The sequence below is a fragment of the Pan paniscus genome, chromosome 11, assembly GCF_029289425.2.
Source record: "Pan paniscus chromosome 11, NHGRI_mPanPan1-v2.0_pri, whole genome shotgun sequence".
NCBI lineage: Eukaryota > Metazoa > Chordata > Mammalia > Primates > Hominidae > Pan > Pan paniscus.
Window position 1 is genome coordinate 31743344 of NC_073260.2, and position 5415 is coordinate 31748758.

The following is a 5415-nucleotide window of genomic DNA, read 5'->3' on the forward strand; positions in this document are numbered from 1 at the left end:
GGAGGCTGAGGCACGAGAGTCACTCAAACCTAGGAGGCAGAAGTTGCAGTGAGCCGAGATCGTGCCACTGCACTCCAGCCTGGGTGACAAAGCAAGACTCTGTCTCAAGAAAAAAAATTAAATAAATAAATAAAGTGCAAGACACCTGAGGCCCAGGACCTAAGGCAGGTGCTCCGCTTGCCTGGGTGGTACTGCTCCCAGATAACCAGGTGATTATATACTTCATCATTCAACAAACATTTACTGAGCTCCTACTATGGACTACGTACTTTATTAGAAGGTGAAGTCACATATTCATAGTTATTTATTACTATGAGTTAACATGTTATCTCTGCCAAGCAGTGAACTTAATAATAACACAATGAGACCTGCACAGTACGGGAGCGTAGCTATCATCTGGCCCATTAGGAAACTGAGCCAGAGAGGGGCTGTCATACATTCCATGAGCATCTACCACATGCCTACTCCTGGGTGTGGTTAGAAACGCAGCAAAGAGTTTTCTGAAAGAAAGCAAAAGACAATCCATTGATTTCACTTCCAAAAATAAACCAAATCGTGAGGAGAGAAAGAATAATGACTTAAAGCCTATTCTGAGGCTCAACAGATGATGGAAATAATGACTAAAAGCATCCAAATGACTTTATACTGGGCTTTCAGTGATGGCAGCAGCAAAGCTGGCTGCTCAAGCCTGTCAGAGTAGAGCTGTGGAGACGTGCAGCCACACAAGGGCCAGAAAGGACAATGGCTTCAACTTCTCTCCCTGAGCCTCTATTTCCCCATCTGTAGACCAGCCCTTCGCATGTTGATCAGGACCCCCATGTGTTGTTGTGAGATTACAATGATACTAAAGATCATGAACAACCTGTATGCACTTAAAGCGCCTGCCCTGGGTTGCTCAGTAATAACGAAGAGGATGAAGGGTTAGTGTGTGGCTTTCTCTCCTAACCAAAAAAAAAAAAAAAAAAGGGATGGGTTTCCACCATGTGGGTTTTTATGAAAGGAGAGGAAAGCAAGAGAAGAAATACATCTCTCCTCAGACTAACTGTGAAGCTTTCTAGGGTTAACACCCCACCAGCCTTCTCGATTTTACCCTGTGCTCACTGTGCACTTGTATAGACATACGCACACACACAAACACAAATCCCCCCACAGCCTGACCCCTGATCATCCCAACCTCTAAGTCATGATTCTCAACCCAGTGCAATTTTGTCCCCCACAAAACATTTGGCAGCGTCTGGAGACATTTTAGGTTGTCACACCTAAGGGGCAGAGAGGGCGGCTTGTTATTGGCATTAGTAGGTAGAGGCCAGGGATACCACTAAACATCCTATAATGTCCAGGACAGTCCTTACAACAATGAATTATTCAGCCAAAACACTCAATAGTGCCGAGGTTGGAAAACTCCACTGTAAGCCTTTGTTTATGCTGTTCCTTCTATGAAAAGTGTTCTCTTCATTGCTCTTCTTATTTAAATCCGGCCGGGTGCGATGGCTCATACCTGTAATCCTAGCACTTTGGGAGGCTGAGGTGGGTGGATCACCTCAGGTCAGGAGTTCGAGACCAGCATGACCAACATGGTGAAACCCCATCTCTACTAAAAATACAAAAAAAAATTAGCCAGGTGTGGTGGCGGGCACCTGCAATCCCAGCTACTCAGGAGACTGAGGCAGGAGACTTGCTTGAACCCAGGAGGCGGAGGTTGCAGTGAGAGTGAGCTGAGATCATGCCACTATACTCCAGCCTAGGCAGCAAGAGCAAAACTCCATCTCAAAAAAAAAAAAAAAGAAAAAAAGAAAAAAAATTCTACCCCTCCAGAGAAAGGAAATGCACCCTCACATGCTGCTGGAGTATATAAAAGCCAATATAACCTTTTTGATAATTTGGCCAGAGTTAACAGAATTATAAACATCCATACCCTTGGAACAAGTCATTTCATTGCTCACACAAAGTCCTATGCACAAGGATGTTTATTGCAGCACTGTTTGTCATAAGAAAAGACTAAACACAATCTAACTCATCCCTTTAGGAGGGGTCAGTAGCTTTAAATTATAAAGCTTGTATACAAAACAATTATCTGCAAGCCCTTAAAAGGAGTGAGGTCATTTCAAAGGGGTCAATAGGGAAAAATCGCTGAGATACACTGTTGAACAAAAATAGTAATGTACAGGACAGCCTTATTAATATGTACCATTTGGTGAATGAGTAAAAGGAATATTCATACACATATTTTTATAAATATATATCTAGAAAATATCTATAAGCCTGTACAAAAAAGGTGTTAATAGTGGTTGCCTTTGGGGAGAACTTGGTCATGACAATTAGAAGATTTAGTTGTCATTTTATTATCCTTCAGACTCTTTGAATTTTTAAAACCATATTCATGCATTTCTTTTTGATTGAGGAAAAAAGATTTCATTAAAAAATGTTTGTGCTTGCTCCAGCAGCACATATATTAAAATGAGAACAATACAGAGAAGATTAGCATGGCCCCTTTGTAAGGATGACATGCAAATTTGTGAAGCGTCCCATATTTTGGGGGCTTAATTCCTGGGTGATGAAGTAATCTGTAAAACAAACCCCCATGACATGAGTTTACCTACATTAACTAACTTTCAAATGTACCCCCAAACCTAAAATAAAACTAAAACAAAAATAGGAATATATCTTTATCATCTTGGATTAGGTAAGGATTTCTTTAATAGTACACAAAAAGAACTAACCCTTAAAAAATCGACATACTGGTTTTTGTTAAAATTGAGAACTTCTTCCATAGAAAGAGACCATGAACAGTAAATGGTTGACCCACATACTCAGAGAAGAGATTCACAGTCCATAAATCCAACAAAGGTCTTGCATTCATAATATATAAAAATAGTCAATATAATTTTTGAAAGTGAGCAAAAGACTTGAACAGACACTTTACAAAAAGGATATTCAAATGGCTAACAATCATATGGAATGATGCTCAAAATCATTAGTCACCAAGAAAATGCAAAATAAAACCATGATAGAATATCTCTCCTCTCCTGCCAGAATAGCTAAAATTAAAAAGGCTAAAAGTACCCTCTATATTCATTTCTCATACATTGGTGGTAGAAAAATAAAAAGGTACAACCACTTTGAAAGTTCTTTGACAGCATCTACAAAAGCTGAACCTTCCAACCTTACCTCTATAAACCTTCCCTGATTTACACAGGTTTTCCTTCTGATAACCCCTCTAATCTATGTATGTGTTTGCTACCGTTTAAAATCTGCTGTAAATTCCCAAGCTTTCATTGGTTCTATTTAACTGGGATTTGCTGAGCACTTACTCTAAATCAGACACTTGGGAATCTTACTGGGATTAAAGAGAGGACCTATTTTATAGATCCTTTCCTGCGGGAGCTCGTAGACCAGATGGAGTTGAAGATATACATACAAAATAAGAGATAGGCTGGGCGCGGTGGCTCACGCCTGTAATCCCAACACTTCGGGAGACCGAGGCATGTGGATCACCTGAGGTCAGGAGTTCAAGACCAGACTGGCCAACATGGTGAAACCCTGTCTCTACTAAGAACACAAAAATTATCTGGGCTTGGTGGCGGGTGCCTGTAATCCCAGCTACTTAGGAGGCTGAGGCAGGAGAATCACTTGAACCTGGGAGCGAGGGGTTTCAGTGAGCCAAGATCGCACCACTGCACTCCAGCCTGGGCGACAGAGCAACACTCCGTCTCAAAAAAAAAAAAAAAAAAAAAAAAAAACACTAAGAGAGAAACACCTCTTTAAACTAACCTTCTCTTCCAAACTAACTTCTACTTTTCGATCCCTGTGGCACACTTCTTTCATATTCTCACAGTGCCTGAATCTACAATGACCCAAAGTAGAAACTGAGTAAAACTCTGTTGAACCAATCCAGTTGATGTATATTCACAGATAGCAAGAAAGATTTGGGTTAGGTGAAAAGAATAGATTTTGGTCACTGACAGCTTCAGTAAGGCTTATTTAAAACCTAGCCCCACACTGACCAAAATTTTGTATCTATTAGCTAATTCCATTCTCACAGCAACCTGTGGAGCAGGTGCTATTATCGCCATTTGGCAGATGAGAAGCTTGAGGTCAAGACAGATTATGTTATTTGAAGACAGATTATGTTATTTGCCAAGGTCATATGCTCAGGAACTAGCAAGGCTGGGAGCCAAACTCCAGCCAAACTCTCATTTTAAATTTTGGTTCTTGCTACTACATCACATGCATCAGAAACAGCCTAATACCACTCCAGAGAGGTGTGAATCTAAATTTCTCTCTGGCTTTGGATTTTTACAGGTGTTTTTATTCCCCTGAAATACTTGTGCAGCCCCATATTTTATTCTCTTCTCCTGTCCTCCCTTCTCATGGGCAGCACCTCTTCCTCCTTCTTTAAATCTCTGCTTTAATTTTAGTCTTTCCAGAAGGCCTTTTCTGATATACTGGACAGGTTTCAGTGCCATGGCTGTGAACGACCCGAGCACCTTGTATCTTTCACAACCTATGATGTCATTAATTGTTTAAAGGTGGCTTCCCCTCTAGGCTGTGAACTGTTATCTTTCCTGTTCATTGCTGAATTCCCAATGCTTTGCACATCATAGTGTTTCATTATACATTATTGAATGAATGTAATAATTCATTCAATTATGTAATTATTCATTCAATTACTTTATATTCATAGAAAGTAAAAGCATTCTTGCAGGTCTAAGTTTGACCCTATTTTCTCCAATTCTGCCTACCAAGCAGTAGTAACCCAAGGTCAAAAAGGGAATAACTATATAGTGAGATGGATTAAGACTCATAGGGCCTTATCCTATTCTGAGACTTATTTAGTGAGAACTTTCCTCTCCTTTATGTAATTCAGCTCTACCAATTTTACAATAGCAGTATTATACTAGATTGCTTCGATACTCATGCCTGGCACCACCTTGCTCTGTTACTCTCAAAAGACTTGGCCATGCCCACAATTGACCTATGCTAGGAATCAGTTTTGCCTACATCCACCTGCATTCCCAGTTATGAGAGGTCAGCTCCTATGAGCTTTGTATGGTTCAGTGGATATTTCTGTGGCTGGAAGGTGATGCATGGTGATGAAAGTAAAACTCATGAATGACAAGCATATGACCACTAACAATGTCCTGGTATGCTTTCTTATAATTTTCAGTGGTTCTGAGCTATTTTCATTTAGTGCTGCCTGATCTGCCACATCAACTTTGGTCCAGTTGCTCTTGGAAACCCCAAATTTTGCATGGTGTTGCAGTTTTGAAAAAAGTTCTCTGGGAAAAACAATTAGAATTACATTATTGGCATTCCATTAAAAATCTGCCTTGTAAATAATTAAGGATGCCAGAGGCCATATGGCCTCATCCAGTACAGCATCACTGTCGGTGGTCATGCAATTCATGCTTAACA

General features: G+C 40.3%; 1 non-coding gene across 1 annotated transcript; it reads left to right on the forward strand.

Annotated features, from left to right (window-relative positions):
* Positions 1–2428: 2428 nt before the first annotated feature.
* Positions 2429–2535, forward strand: LOC112440955 (U6 spliceosomal RNA). The gene has a single exon (XR_003028932.1). It is a non-coding gene; the product is annotated as a U6 spliceosomal RNA (small nuclear RNA).
* Positions 2536–5415: the final 2880 nt, after the last annotated feature.